At 42.2% G+C, this 16950-nt stretch overlaps 1 long non-coding RNA gene across 1 annotated transcript in view; it reads right to left on the bottom strand.

Annotated features, from left to right (window-relative positions):
• Nucleotides 1–4684: 4684 nt before the first annotated feature.
• LOC122464627 overlaps nucleotides 4685–16950 on the bottom strand; it is a 34072-nt gene continuing 21806 nt past the window's right edge. The window contains exons 2-3 of the long non-coding RNA XR_006288825.1: nucleotides 7377–7585; nucleotides 4685–4939 (exon numbers count right to left, since the gene is read on the bottom strand). This is a non-coding gene — a long non-coding RNA (uncharacterized LOC122464627). The remainder of the gene's footprint in view (nucleotides 4940–7376; nucleotides 7586–16950) is intronic.

Genomic DNA, 16950 nt, shown 5'->3' with positions numbered 1-16950 from the left:
CAGTCATGGACCAGAACCCCATTATGCTAGACCCTGTACAAACAAAGGAAGCATTTCATTAGCAGATGAAGAATGATAGCCATGTGTGCACACCATAATCAAATGCACCTGACTTGGAATATAACCCTAATGAAGTACTGGGCTAGTTTGCTCTCTCATTCTAAGATGGTGTCTATGCTGAGGGGTTTTGCACTGGTGTAACTATGCCAGTGTAGCTACAAACCCGAAGGGCTTGAACCAATGTGACTACAATTCAGTGTTTCTCAAACTTCACTGCACCGTGACCAGGGCTGGCTCCAGCTTTTTTGCCGCCCCAAGCGGCGAAGGAAAAAAACAAACAAACCAAGCCTGGTTGAGCTGCCGCCGAAGTGCTGCCGAAGAGGAAGAGAGGCACTGCATGGCCCACCGCCGAATTTCCGCCGAAGACCCGGACATGCTGCCCCGATGATGGACGGAGTGCCACCCCTTTCTATTGGCCGCCCCAGGCACCTGCTTCCTTTGCTGGTGCCTGGAGCCGGCCCTGACCATGACCCTCTTCTGACAACAAAAATTACGACCCGACCCTGGGAAGGGGGACTGAAGCCTGAGCCTCACCACCCCAGGCTAGGGGGCCAAAGCCAAAGCTCACAACTGGCCATCCTGGGGGGTGCTGAAGCTTGAGGGCTTCAGCCAGGGGTTGTGGGGCTCAGACTTTGGCTTCAGTCCCAAGCCCCACCAAGTCTAACACCAGCCCTGGTACCCCATTAAAATGAGGTTGCGACCCACTCTGGGGTCCCAACGCAAAGTTTGAGAACTGCTGGACTCCATTAATGTAGTTACAGGAGTATAAATTTCACTAACCCCTCCTACTATATTCCATCTCCTTAAATCATCTAAATTCTTCATAATGAACCTATCTTTCCTCGGAACGCTCCCTACATTCCCATATCAGGTGATCAACTTGTTCTTTAACCTTACATGTGTTACATAACGCAGCTTTGTGTTTACTGACAAAATATATATGGTTATTCAGACCACAGGGAGCAGTTAACAGTCTAAATATGAGTACTTCATTGATCCTTTCATGACATTGAAGTAGCAGGTTATTCTCTATTTTGGGGCATACTTCATAGAATCTTCTTCCTCTTTTCTCCTTGGTTCATAATTCTTGCTATTCCTTTTTTAACCCTTTTTTTAACTAAACGTTTACATTCCTGTTTACTCAAAGGAGTCTTTAGATCAATTCCTCCATTTTTAAAGCATTTTTTGCTGCCTTATCTGCCACTTCATTGCCAGATATCCCAGCACGTGCTGGAATCCATACTAGTCCTATAGTCATGCTGGAGCATACTAACCCTGTTGTCAAAAACAATATTTCATTTCAATAGATCACCTCTGCTTTCTCAGATACCCCCTTTAAGTGCCAGCATCACCTGATCATGAATCTGAAAAGATAACAGCTATGGTAAGCTGTATGTCTCTTATTCATAATGGTAACGTTATTACCACCAATTCAGCTGTCATAATGGCTATAAAATTAGATATTCTTTTAGATTTATTAACTCCAATCTCAGGGATGCAAAAGGTTGTACCCACACTATGTGGTTTTTTACATTTAGATCCATCAGTTTATATTTGAGAATGGTGACTCCATTTACCGTATATAAACTCATAGACTTTATCTGTCATATAGGACAACTCTTTCCCTTTATTTTATAATATAATTCTAAATCCGCATCCAGGGAGACATTTTTTCAGGTGTAATTGACTGCCCCATAACTATAGATTTAAATCTCTTCTAGTCCTTCCTTTTCACTTAACTCCTTCCCCCACATTTTAACCCTAAAACCATAAGGGAGTTTATTGTGTCGGGCTACAATTCATCCACTTAATTCCCAACATTCCTCATACATTTTTCCAGTATTCTGATCTGCACTATTTCCCTTGACTTTAGCCCAAAATGCCAGCTCTAACATTTTCTTTCCTAAACAGATAGGCATTTCACCTGTAGCTACCTGCATTATACACAGTGGCATTGCAAGAAATGTAACACATGCAGTTCATAGCCCTTGAGCTTGAATTGATGTTAACTTTTTAAGCTCTGATCCAGACGCAAAAGTACAGGCTTGACACGCACACTCCATGACTGATTTTATTAACTCTCTATCTAGTACCATCAGCACTTTCTTATCTGCTCCCCAATTAATCCCCACAATACTTTTAAATAGATGAATTCTGCCTTAACATTTATTTGTAATACTTCCAGTATGGCCCTTCCAAGTAAGTTAATTATCAATTAGTACATCCAGATTTAACACTTAACTACATGCATTTAGATTTAGATTTAGATATAAATTGCCCATATCTTTAATTTTCCTCCCAAAGATCATTTCCTTTGTTTTAGCAATTGAAAATTTAAATACTCAAGCAGGTCTAAGACCTCCCTGAGTGTTTCATTGATTCTCTCTGTCCAGCCAGTCTAATTCTCCAGCCTTTAACCCATAGAGCACAATCATCCACAAATAGTGTAATAACTATTCCTGCCCTCAGACTTTTTGGGAGATCATTTATCATAACGTTAAATAAGGTAGGGCTGACAACACACCCCTGAGGAGTGCCACTGACAATACTATAGATACGTCCTAAGAATTTCCCTACTGTAACTTGTATGGTCCTTTTACTCAAAAAATCACTTATCTATCAGAACATTTGTCCTTTCAATCCTGTCATTGTCTATTTATATAACAAACCATCCCTCCCCATAGGGTATCATATGCTTTTTCAATGTCCAAAAAACAGTTATCATATACTCTTCATTTCTCATACTATCTTGTATTTGTTTCTAGTCTTACAATATGATCAAATGTGCCTCTCCCCTTCTTAAAACTGTTTTGCACATTTTGCACCTTCTGAGTGGAGTTCCCTTCTTTTAACTCCTGCTCCTCCAGTCCTGGCACGATTTGCGGGGGCACAGGGGCAAGGCTACTCAAGCCCATAGCAGCTCCTCAACCCCTTCCATGCTGTTGCGTGTTTGTATACCTCATCGCACAGGGACTGAACCAGAGAGCTCAACACACAAGCCTCTAAAACTTGAGCTAGAATAGGTCTACACTAGGAGTGCTTTGTCGGTGTACCAGAGCACTATAATGGCAAAAGTGCACTTTACTGGTGTATCTTATACCACACCTCATACCACCATCATCCCAAGAGAAACAAGCCATACTGGCAAAATTGCCAGTATAACTGTGTCTACACTTGAGCTTTTGCCATCAAAGATATGTCGGTCAGGGATTACACTTCTTCGCACCCCTGACTGACATAGCTCTGCTGGCAGAAGTCTGTAGTTGGCAAACCAAATTGGACTGGTCATATTAGGGGACATTTAACATATACGGTCCAGTTGGTTACGCTGGAGACATTTTTAAAATCTGCACTTATTTGTGATCCCTTGATGGTTACACTGTACAGAAAATTTGACTTACAGAAGGAATGAGGCGATACAGTGAAGATGAGTGGCAGTAGGGAATAGTAATGCCCCATGCTGGGTGAGAAATGCAAAGGATTCAAATTGAAACTCACCCAGCTGGAAGGTAAGATCTGTGTTTTAGAGTATGTCTACACTTATCTCCGGAGCGATTGATCCAGCAGGGGTTGATTTATCGCATCTAGTGAGGACACAATAAATCAACCGTCGAGCGCACTCCCGTTGACTCCGGTACTCCACCAGAACGAGGAGCGCAAGTGGAGTCGACGGGGGAGTGTCATCAGTTGACCTACTGCAGTGAAGACACCGCGGTAAGTAGGTCTAAGTACATCGACTTCAGCTACATTATTCAAGTAGCTGAAGTTGTGTAACTTAGATTGATACCCGCCCTCCTGCCCCACCAGTGTAGACCAGGCCTTAGAGACTGGCCTGGCTGCCCAGGAGATGTTCCTATTGGAAATGATCAAAGGAAACCCAGCACTTCAAGAAGAACACTTGTGAAAGACTGGCATATCTGATCAACTTAAGACATAAATCCATATGACCAGAATTTGTTTTTTCAAAAGTATTTCTGCAACATTTGCTAATTATTGAAAATATTTTAATTTAAACAAGTACTTTCTCCACTCCAATCTATCTTTTCTTCATCTTTGATCCTCCTGTTCAACCTTGTATATGGGGCCATTAGGGAACACAGAGAGGCAGGATCAGTGGGAGTGCCATAAATATGCAGATGAGATCTAGCTCCATGTCTCTATTTCATCAGCCTCTGACTACATGGGTTGGAGCTTTCCTAGTATCAGTCCTGGACTGTGGCTGGAATGAGAATGATCTGACTGAGGCTAAACTCAGGGAAGACTGAGGTATTGCTGGTGGCTTGGGGAAAACAAATGGTACAAATGGCAAAGGTTTCATTCACTCTCTTGAGTCAGGGAGTATGTCTGCCTTTTCTTAGGCCTGGTCTACACTAGAAAATTAGGTGAACAAAACTATGTCGCTCAAGGGTGGGAAAAATCCACACCCCAGAGCGGCGTAATTAAGCTGACCTAAGTCCCTGTGTAGTCAGTGCTAGGTCAACACAAGAGTTCTTCCATCAACCTAGGTACAGCCTCTTGGGGAGGTAGATTACCTGTGCCGATGGGAAAGTCCCTCGTAGTACACAGAAGCATTACAATGGCGCAGCTGTGCTGCCGTAGTGTTTTAAGTGTAGACAAGCTCCCAGTCAGTTTTGCTACTTAGGGTTCCCACTGGACTTTCAGTACTTCTGGATGTTCAGATAAGTGCAGTGGGCGAGAGCCTTTTTTCTCATCCTTTCTTGGGGCATGATCATGTGGCAAACGAAGCTCCCTTAACTTCTACTGAAGAAACAGGATTGAAGGTTTTCAAGAGCAGGCCCAGATCTAGGAGATCACAATCTTTCCATCTGGATACAGACACGGCCCATATTATTCTGAATGATTTGTACTGTGGTAGTGCCTAGGAGAAAGATGGAATAAAAAAGATGGTTCCTGCCCATACAGCATACAATCTAAGTAGTTCAAGTATTGTGTAACTGCAATGTTGTATCATGCCAGTATGTCAAATCCCTCTGTCAAATTCCCCATTCACAAGTGAGTTTTGTGATGGTTACTTAGGGTTAGATCCTTGGAGTTCTTGGAGATCTACTGAAGTCAATGGCATTATGCTGATCGGCAATGGTTCAGGATCTGGCCCTTCAACTATGTCAATAACTTTTAGTTCCATTTCTCTCTGTTTCCATTTCCCTCTGTTTCCAACTATCTCACTTACTATTATGAGAATGTTACGGCCAAATACAGCAAAGAGCAACTATTGGCAGACTTCTGTCTCCCTTACGCCCTCTAAAACTTTCCATGAATGCCAGTAGGAGTCTGAGGTGTGGAAGTATAGCAGGATTGGGCCTGTACGAGGTGGTTGTCATTTATAAATATTGACTTGACTGTTTATTTCATGTAGTTGCTTGTAAAATTCTTTTAGGCTGAAGCAGAAGGCACAGTGCAGATGGCAAGGATATTTTTCACAGTTTTCATGGTGGATAACAATATACTTGACATTTTGCTCATTAAATGTGAGCTCTGGTATGTGAGTAAATATGCTAGGCATCTGTGCTCTAAAATTACCAATATGAAAACCAACAACTCAAGTGTTTCAGTCAATAAATGTACAGCACACAATCAACATTCAGCAAAATTTTATGGATACTGTGTGCAAGGAAAGCCCTGATTACAATATTGCAGGGAAAGTTCCTATACTGGCAGAGAGCTGGCCAAGATGATCGAATACTCCCCTGCCCTCTATATTTTATATTGTATAGGCCTGATCCAAAGGTCACTGAAGTCAATGGAAAGACTCCTATTGGCTTCAATGAGCAATGGATCAAACCCAGTGAATCTATGTTTTTAGTGGAAATAACAACTGCACTGCAGATCTTGGCAAGATAAAGGCATGGAGAAAAGAAGGGGAGATGACCAGGATAGGGGAGGAAAGAATGGGAGAAAGCCAACATAGACAAAGATGGAGGAACAGATGAGCTAGAGTGCAGAAGTTTGGGGAGGGAAAGAGAAAGGCCATTGGGGAGGAAATGGGATATGGGCAGGGTTGGACAAGAAGAAATAGCAAAATGGTTGAGCAGTGGTAGTAATGGGTGAACAAGGACAGAGAAAAGAGAATGGATGGTGGAAAATGTGGGGAAGAATATATCAAAGAGAGAACAACGGGAAAGGAAAAAGGGCTCCAGTTTAGGAAAAAAGAAGAAGACTATAATTTCACACAGAAAGAAAAGAGAGGGGAATAAAATGGAAATGGAAAGAAAAAGCAGAAAGAAAAGACACCAGTTAGTGAATGTTACTTATTTGTGTTCCAAATTTTCAAGAGACATGAGTTTGAGATGGCTGCATTGCTCACCAGCAGTGAAATTAAAAAAGTAACTAGAGAAAAAGCCAAATATGGTGTTTTGCTTCAGGATCTCATTCCAACCTGACCAAATCCAAGCCCTTCCCCAAGTCAAGATTACAGACGCACAGGCAGCAGCTCTGTATTTAATGTTTAACTGACATTTGGACTTAAATCCAGACTAAAATGCTTCTTGTTCCTGGTTAGATTAATTTATTTCATTTCCATATATGGTACAGTTGCTACTCAGAGAACAACTAATTTTTATTTATTTTCTTTTATAAAAAGGGTTCTGATAAAAGAGTGACATTTCATGTAAAAGTTCAAAAAAAGTAGATTTTTAAGCTGTTAATATTCAATTAAAAATACTGGGTTCAGCTTGTTATGACCTTGTAGTGATACATAAAAAGGAAAGATTTAAGAGCCCAAATGAAATGAAAACCCTGGGGCAATTCTAACTATGGTGCTGATAGTGCTTCATGACACTAAAGGGCTTGAACCTATATACCCATTGATCCTGGTGATAAAAGTCTCAAAGATTTCAGTGGAAACAGGATCAGGTAATGATGTGATGAGTGGAAAACAGATTGGCATTTACTCAAAGAGGTACATGTCAGAATTTCTTCCTGATCTTGCTCTCTACAAGACCTTTTTATCCCTGGCCCTATTTTCTTCTTTTTCAGAGAGAGGCTCAAACATATTTATGCCCCGTGTCCACCTGTTTCAAGTGGATTTGTACTCAGTATGACTAAGCCAAGCTTCTACTGCCTCTGCCTGCGTTATCGTGTCTACACTACTTTTATATCCATGCTATCTCGTTGAGAGCTAGCCCAAGTCTGTGTACATGAGTGGGGAATTACACCCCCAGCCCACAGTATAGAAGTAGATTAATACAATAAAGATTGCGAGGCACTCAGACGCTCCATAAATGGGGGCCAAATATTAATCGGTAAAATAAAACATAATAATAAATAATAAAAATACTTGGTTCTTATAAGAATACCTTAGATAGATGGAGCTGGTCTGGCTATAATAGCCGGTGGTGTAGATAGAATACCAGAGTTGATGGACGAGTGGTCAGGATACCAAGGTGAGTCAGCTGTATAGCTCTGCATTATTGATCTGTGCAAGGTCCCAGAACCTGTCATCTTGTCCAGTCATCTTATCAAAGGGGGAAATAGGAAAGGAGGTAGTTGCAGAAGTGAAGACGTGCTGGGAAAGAAATAAAAAAACAATCTAGTAATAAATTTAACAAACTGTTTTGATACCTGACATACTAAACCAAACAATATTGCAGTCACACATTTATGAATATGACAAGGAAGCATTTCCTTACACAATACTGAAAACCAGAAAGATGCAAATTTTGTTGTACTTTTAAAAACATAATAAAAATCAATAGGCCACATTGAACTTAATAGGAGTTTTTCCATTAACTTCAGGAGTTTTGGATCAGGTCCCACGAAAATTGGAGCATGTACAAGTCTTTATGATATAAAAGCAAGTATTGTGCTAATTCAGAGCTATTTTGGAGATTAGTATGGGATCAGTTGTGCATTCCTTTGCACCTAAAACTCCTACTGAAGTTATTGAGAGCTCTGGGTGTGCAAGAAATGCAGGGTTGGGTTCTATATTTGTAAAGAATTTACTTTATGCCACTGCTGCTTCATTGAGTAATGTCTTGCTCCTCAAATAGCCCCCAGGGGCTCCAGATTTGATGGCCACCCCATTAGGACTACTTAAGGGGTAGGGGGCTATTCAGCATGAGGGAAGGTGGCAGAATCTAGCTGCCTGAAAGTTTGCAAACACTGTCCTTTTTCCTGCAAATGTCCATAACCAGCTTATTATTATAAAGGTCTATTCCACTTATAGATACTCTCAGGCCATAAATCCTATTTGAAGTGAAGAATTGTAAGTCCGCATGTTCAATATTAATATATTCTTTTGCTAACACCAGACTACTCAGTGCATAAGACATTTACTCAAGACAGATAATAATGAGATATTTCCAATTATTTATTATATATATTTTATAATTTAGAAGAAGCTATGAGTAACAAGATGCTGCATCTGCTTTGCATTTGTTAAAAATCCTAGATATTTTAAAAGAACTGCAAAGGTTTTGCTGTTACCAACTGGTTTGTAAGATTCCTAAAGAGGAAAGCTATTTTAAAAATACAGTTAGCACTGAATTTTAACAAATGTGTAGCATTAATCACCTCTCTAAGATGTTGAGAAATCAGAGCTGTAGACTTCCTGTTGTCCCTGATAGGGTATGTGACATCATGACTTCCATAAACAGAGGATGGAAAGAGCAACTCCATTCTAACCCCATCAGCCAGCCACCATTTGATGCAGTATAAGGCCCTGGACTTTGTATGGCCTTGACCTGGCTAAAGGATACTGCAGGACTGAGTTTTATGCATCTGTTTCCAGGCAGATATTTGATGCAGCAGAAGACAAGTGGGAATTGTCAAGGAACGGGTGTAGCTGTGTTTACATCCAAAATAAAGACTAGATGTTTACAAAATTAGATCTGATAGTATCGCTATTTGTATGCAAGCCCTGTATGCAACGATACTAACTATTATTATAACAGAGCCTGTGTAACATGCTAGGTGCTTCACATAAATTAACAATATTTAATACAAAAATCAAAATCAATGTCATCCTTATAGGACTGCCAGTGCTCTTCGATAGAACAAGGCCAGCAGACAGGCCTAGGGATAAAAACTCCAGAGCAAAGCCACTGTATTCCTAACCCACCTCTTCCCTGCACGACTGATAACAAATTTGCTAGTAGGGGAAAGGGCCCAAGGGTGTGAGTGAAAGCTTTACAAACACCCCAATAATTACAATATAATAAAGATATGAATAACTCATTGGGGTGGAGTAAGGAAGAGCTGAGGGAACATAAAAATTTCTGTGGGGTGATAAGGTGGGAGGAGAGCGAGAAGCTGAGGTGGCCAGGTGTGGATGAAGCATGCTGAGGACTGTTTAGATAATGACTGAACTGTGGTTTCTCCAATAGCTGTACAGCATTCCAATCCCAGCGCTCTGCCTGGCGCATGCTAGTGTTTCACAAGGGCTGTGCTGCTATAGTATTATAGTAGCACCTGGAGACTCCAGCTAAGAACAGAGCTCTGGTGTTCTCGGTGTACAAACACATAGTGAGAGGCAGTCCCTGAACTGAAAGGGTGGGCGGGGGAACATTGGCACAGAGAGGTGATGGCGCCGATCCTCACAGATATTGAAATCGATGGAAGTTAGGAGCCTAAATACCTGGCCACCTTAATGTCTCACCCTGTTATCACAGATGGCCACTGCTCCTTTCAGCCTACTCCCTACTCCCACTCCCCTACTGATCCTGAGGAATCCGAGACACACAATGAGCCATTTCTTCCTACTTATTTTATGCTCCCATTCCTGCCTGTGTCTGAGCATCAGTAATAGTGGTGTTTGAGAAAAGGCCAACCTCACCTCCTGCTCGTTCAGATTTCAAACTGTTTTGGATGTCAAACATACTGTTTTTTGAGATGAGGGGAGGGAGTGGAGAGAGACAACAGGGGGAGCTATAAAATAAACAGAGCCAGTTTTTGGCTGGCCCCTTTGTGGATGTGCACATGGATGAGGACAGTGCAAGAAACCTCTGGAGGACACTTTGCCAGTGCTGTGCTCTTCTAAATGGCACCCCAAAATGTGTGAGAAGGAGGCAGGGCCATGGACCCACCTCCTCAACTCTGCATCAGTGGATATGCCCAGTCAGCCGCTAAGGAAGCTCTGTGAAACATTGTGTACTATTAGTAGTCAAGGACAAAAAATATTTATACACTCCTACTGAACCAGTATAGAGTGGCTAAAAAATATTCTCTCGCAGAGCCCTCTCAAAGCCCTCCAGTTCCACGAGCGTCTCAGGGAGGGCCCTCAGAACAGGTCTCATGTCCGTACAGAAGAGACTGGTCCTCGCCTCAGGCCACAGGAGGCAATGATCAGTTCATGACATGGAAATAATATCTAACACTCCAATCTCTCATCCTAACCCAAACACCAAATCCGGAGTATGGACTGAGCCTTCAGACACCTGAGATAATCCCATGGGGTGACCATGAAGGCTTGAGCCAATCCAAAAGTCTTATCACCTATGTGGAAGCCAAACTCAATAAGCTAAATCAGCCTCAGTGCCTCCCAGGCCACAGCAGAGAGAAACTTCATCAACTCATGCAGGGACTTTGCACTGTAAGAAAGCAATCTACACCAGCATTAATTGCATTTTAACATTATTATATAGTGTGGTCCAATGGATAAAGCACTTAGCTGTGTGTTTAAGGGCCTGGTTTTAGTCCTGGCTCTATCTGCTAGGTGACTTTGGGCAAGTCACTTTGGCCTAGATCCTCAAAGGTATTTAGGCTCCTAACTTCCATTGTTTTCAATACCGGTGAGGATTGGGGCCTTCACCTCTGTGTGTGCCTATGTTCCCCCTCTAGGTGCTACTATAATACTTTGTCAGTACAGCCCTTCTGAAACGCTAGCAGGAAGAGGCCATGTGGGTAGCACTGTTACTCAGAAGCCTATTTAGCATTGGTTTTCAAACTGCCTCTCGTTTACACTTCTACAACTTGGCCATGAGTAAAGGTAGGTGACATGTATTCCAATAACTATTCTAGGGAGCCTGGATCCTTAAAGAGATTAGGCCCCACATAGGGGAAACACTTTTGTTATAGAGTAAGTCCTCCAGGCAGTGTGGAGATGCTTCCAGGTACACACCTCATGAAAACTTTGGTTCCCCAATGATGCAATTCCTGCTTGGGAGCAGAAATAAAGCAGGCCAGGCCAGGGCAACACAGAGCAGCAGGACGTTTTGTTACCTCATTGCTATACATAGTCCCTGTTCAGAATAAAGGGTTTACCAGGACATTGCGAGATCTCATCAGTGAGATACTGCGTGGTACCAGGAGTGGAAGGCAGACCCCGTGAGCGATCACAATGAAATGGCTGATACAGAGCTTGTGCACCTCATTATAACTCCCCCACCAACTCTAGGGACCGGGGAAGTGCTGAATGTGCCTGGAAACAGTCCAAACAGCAATTTGAGCTATATATGAAAGCCACTTGGGCAAACAAAAGATTGGGCTCAGCAAAAGCTGCTTGGGCTGAGCAAAAGCCACTTGGGCTGAGCAAAATATTTTTTTTGCACTTAATACTAGCAGAAACATGTGTACAATGCAGTCTATAAAGATGGGGAAAAAGAAGAAAGCATTACAGAAATAATGAAAATGTTTGATGATCATTGTGTCTCTAGAAAAAAAGTTACTTATGAAAGATGTGTGTTCAGGATGAGAAGACAGAATTAAAGGGAAACAAAAGAGGAGTTTTCACACACTTTAAACTAAAAGGTCAATCCTGTGAATATGGAGTATTAAAGACTCTCTCATTAAAACCACATTGTCCTGGGATGTAACAATAAAGAAAAAGTCTGTGAACAGTAACTAAGGGAGATGGATCTGACACTAGAAAGGGCGATATCTATATGCTAAGCCAGGGCCGGCCCACAACATTTTGGCACCTGAGGCGGGGAGCTCAAATGACGCCCCCATGCCTCCTCGCTTAGGCCAAACTTTGAAAGGTCTCAATTCTGCCTTCTTCCTGTTCTACTCCTCTCATGGTACTGCTCTGCTACCTACCCCAGTAAAGGAGAACTAACAACTTAAAATGCCTTGTTCAAAAATTTTAAGTAACACTTAACTTTCAAACTCCTGAACAGCAAATTTAACTTTTCTTATCTGCATAGTAAACACTGGCATTTTTATCTGTTTGAATAATCAAAGTGATGCTTTCCGTGCCTTCTTGGTTGCAAAGGTCTGAACTGCTTCCTGCTGAAGGTCCACAGTCTGGGCCAGCTCATGCTCTAGTGAGGTGGTTGCAAGGCCGACCAGCCTCTCCTGTGTCATTGTGGAGTGTAGATGTGTTTTTATTAACTGCAGCTTGGAGAAGCTGCATTCTCCACTGGCAACTGTTACAGGAAGTGTTAGAAGTATGCGCAGAGCAACAAGAGCATTTGGAAAGAGGGTGGTCATCTTATTTGTGCATATATATTCCAGAACAGCCTTTGGAGTTGATCCTGCTGAAATGTATCTTGAAAGGGTTTTCAATTCATCACTTAAATCACTCGCGTCAATATCGCGCATGTCATCATGTGTCATGCACTGTCTCTAGTGCTCTGCATTGCTGGTGTAGGTCTTCTTCAGGTATAGTGAAGAGTTTTGGAATATCATACAACATCCCAAATATACTGCTGTGTTCCTTGAGCTGCATGAAACATTCTTCGACTGACTGTAGGGATTATCCCATGCCTCATAATCAAAATGTCTTCTTCTTCGGTGACTCTTGTCTTGAATGGGTAGGAAAATAGCTTCAGTGTGAAGTTCCTCTGCCAACTTTTGTGCACTCTTCAGAACATTTTGAAATCCCTCATCTGACTGGTAAGACTGTAGGTATGACTTTGCTTTGTCCAGTTGTTGCATTGCTTCAGATATACCAAGGTCAACACCTTGGAGTCTCTTGCTTATGACATTTATTTCAAACAGTATGTCATGCCACAACACTAAGCCACACAGAAATTTGAAGTTATGTATGTTTCTGATGATTCCCTCTGCCACTGTTTTCCCATGAACAGTTCCTGTCATAGCATTATCCTCCATAATAGCAACTATGGCATCATCTATCTTCCCAATTTGGTGTTTGATAGGCTTTATCACCTCCACTCAACTTTCCCATCGTGTGGTACTCAGTGGTTTCAGTGTCAGAGAGGATGTTCCCAGATGTTGCTTCAAAATTTGCCATCGATGAGTTAATGCAGAGAAAAATACTTAGATGCTTTAAATTACATTAAAAAATTCAGCAGCCTCACTAAAAGCTGATGCTGCATCACTGACCACCAAGTTCAATGAATGAGAACTGCATGGGACAAAAAAAGCTCGAGGGTTTAACTCTTGGATCCGTGTCTGCACTCCTCTGTTCTTTCCTCTCACGTTGGCACCATTATCGTAGCCCTGATCTCTCATGTCAGCTATCGCAGTTCCCATATCTTCCAGCTTTTTAAGAAGCACATTTGTCATGCCAGCGCCTGTAGTATCATCAATGTCAATAAATTCCAGAAAATGCTCTCTGACAGTCTCACCATTGCAGGAGCATTCCTATGTTTTCACTATGTTCTGTTGTTGTTACAAAACACACCATTAATGTTATTTGTTCTGTATGGCTGATGTCAGGTATGCAGTCCAGAATAACAGAGTAATATCTTGCTGACTTCAGATCTGCCACAATCTTCTGTTTGACTTTTGTTGCCAGTAACTGTATGATCTCATTTTGAATTGTTTTTCCAAGGTAGTGGTGTGTGTACATTTCTTGGGCGGTGACTCTTCTTAGATGCTCCTGGAGTACAGCATCAAACTCAGCCATCAGCTCCAGAATTTTAAGGAAGTTTCCATTGTTTGGCACATACAGCTGATCTGAAGTGCCATGCAGTGCTAGGTTTTGGGTAGCAAGCATTCTTACAATGGCAATGAGCCTTTTCAGAACATTTTGCCAATAAATAGACTCTGATGCAATCTTCTCTCGATGGTGATCATCTATGGTGGCCTTTAACCTTAGTCTCATCTCAAGCTCTTTCCACATATGGAATGCTCTCTTGTGATTTGCTGCCTTCTCATGGTATGCCAGATTTTTCCAGTCCTTTGTTCCTGTAGAACCTAATGAGGCTGGAACATTACACTGAAAGAGTTTGCAACAAAAACAGTATGCAGCATTCTGGGTTTTTGAGTACATAAGCCATGGCCTCTCCACTTTGTCACCATTGGTGATTTCACGCCAGTAATGTGTTGGATGGAAACTGCTATTTTCATTGTCTTTGGGGAACATGACGTTTTTCTCTTGCTGTGGCCCATGCAGTACAAGGAAGTCCCTCAGGCTACTGCTTAAGTGGGTCCACAGTCCTGGATCATCTAGACTTAAGGAACTAAACTCAGCAGCAGCTGTTTCTTGTGCCTCCACCACACTCTTCCTGAAGGAAAGTGTAGATCAGAGAATGTGCATGGTTAATCCATTTGAGATGGAGATATGGATGCTGCAGTAGCTGCCAGGTCACCTGCACTCTGACTAACTGGAAGATCAGGCATCTCCTCACCACTCACATCCTCACTGGGGCCGGAAGGCTCACCGTGAACATTTGTGTCTATGTATCTCAGGAGAGCTCCTTCCTGCTTAGATAAAAAAGCTTCCTTTGCTTTCTTTCTTTTTCTGAATGCTGCCCCAGAGGGGCGTTTTCATCTTTCACTCATGACTGCTGTTCTGTGCCAGCTATAGTGGATCTCAACACTCAATTGAAAGGAACAAATAAGCAGGCTGGTAGCAAGGCCTGAGTGAGGGAAGATATCAGCGTCTTAAGGGCCTAACTGGCTCCTACTACTTCAGTTGACTGCCTGTTGTCCTCAAGTGGGTTCAGGGAAGCACCAGGAAACAGGAAGCTCCCTGAGAAGCTGGTGTTAATGAGTCCAGGCTCCTGGGGGTGCTAGAGAGGTACATAAGAGGCTCCTCCTCCTCTCTCTTCCTGCAGCTCCTGCTGCTTTCTGTTATTCCCTCTCACCTTTTCTCCTGCCTGCCTGTTATGTCTCTTGTGCCCTCCTTCCTCCAGCACAGCACTCCACCATCTCTGTGCATCTAGAGCAGAGAGAATACATATGCACCAGAAGCAGACACAATTTTCTACACTCTGGGTCCTAGTGGAGCCCCCACCCGCCCCCCACACACAGTCTGGCACATGAGGCAGATGCCTCAGTTTGTCTCATGGTAAGACCAACAGAAACACAAATAAAAAGCCTAGGGAAAGGCTCTAGTATATGACTGAGAGTACCATAGCTAAATCAACAAGGGAAAAATTCACAGAAACTAAATTGGCCAACTACAGAAACATGGAAAGCAGGAATAATGCCGGTGATGTGGCAACCAGCATAAATATAGGAAATGCTCAGCATTCTGGCAAGTATGTAGAATCTATAATACACCCCATTATTATGCTAAAATGTGAAGAGAAATCAGGAAAGTGCATTATTAAGTGCAGATAGTAATTCCTTAAATTAAGAGAGAGCTAATCTTAAATAGAATAATGCTAAAGGCTGAAAACTCAGATTGGCTAATTAAAATGTGCACAAATGGCACATACGTGACATATAAGATAGACACTGGGGCACAGGTAAATGTGATGACAGAAACTGAAATAGAGAGATGTAAGGAGAGTCAAAAAGAATCTGTGAAAGACTATAGTGGAGGAACAATTCCAGTGTTGGGAGAGTGCTCACTGATACTTAAATACAAAGGGAAAACAATAAAACAAGAGTTTGTGGGTGGTACACAGAGGCAAGCAACCAGTCTTGGGTCTACACACATATGAGGTGCGTGGTCTCATTAAGAGGATGTCTGACATAGAGAAACAGAAAGACAACATAGAACCAGATATGAAAGTATAATAGCATCATTTCAAGGTATAGTCACAGGAAATGGGGGCCTCTTAGTAACATATATGATACAGTTAAGAAAAGATGCAGAACCTGTGGTATATGCTACATAAAAAGTTCCACTAGTCTTAGGGGGTAGAAAATGACCTGCAACACATGACAGCAAATGGTATCATCTGGAGAGTAGAAGAACCAACAGACTGGGTTCACTCCTTAGTAATTGTAGAGAGGAAAAGAGGTGGAGTATGGCTGTGTATGGTCCCTAAGGAGTTGAACAAAAACATAAAAAGAGAACACTTCCACTTGCCAACAAGAAGTAAATTATTATCTGAGATGGCAGAAGCCAAATTATTCAGCAAATTTGATGCACTGGCAGGATTTTGGCAGATCCCTTTGGACACTGAGAGCTCCACGATCTGTACTTTCAACACACATTTGGCAGCTACTACTGCTTCTTCAGACTCTTTTCAGAATACATTTGGCTCCAGAATTATGTCACTGTACAATGAGCCAAATGCTAGAGGGTCTAGCAGGTGTGAGAGTGTACATAAGAAGGCCAAATGTCAATTTCAAACAGAAATAACATACGTGGGAGAGAGACAGACTGCAGAGGGAATCTTGCCTGATGAATCAAAGATTCAGGCAATACTGAACATGCTGAGGCCTGAAGATAAAAAGGGAAGTCAAATGCTGCTAGGCATGCTGATCAGCTCGCACAACTCACCTAAGACATCTTCTCCACAAGGTCACAGAATGGGTATTAATGCCAGAACATGAAGAAAGTTCAATGATTCAAGGCACATTCTGACATCAGCTCTGGTGCTGCATTTTTTTGACCCATTGAAAGAGATAATACTCTCCACAGACGCCTTGAAAAGAAGGCTGGGAGCAGTACTATCACAGTGTCATGGAACTGAGGGGTTGCCATTCTTAAATGCATCTACACGTAGAGCAGATGTACGCACAAATTGAAAAAGAGACACGAGGTTTGGCATATGAGATTCGAGACTTTCTCTAGGGTTGTAGCTTCAAAGCAGAAACTGATCCCAAACCTCGGATTGCAATACA

Source organism: Chelonia mydas, chromosome 2 (genome assembly GCF_015237465.2).
Source record: "Chelonia mydas isolate rCheMyd1 chromosome 2, rCheMyd1.pri.v2, whole genome shotgun sequence".
NCBI lineage: Eukaryota > Metazoa > Chordata > Testudines > Cheloniidae > Chelonia > Chelonia mydas.
The sequence above is the reverse complement of the archived record's forward strand: the minus strand, read 5'-3'. Positions and strand labels throughout refer to the sequence as shown.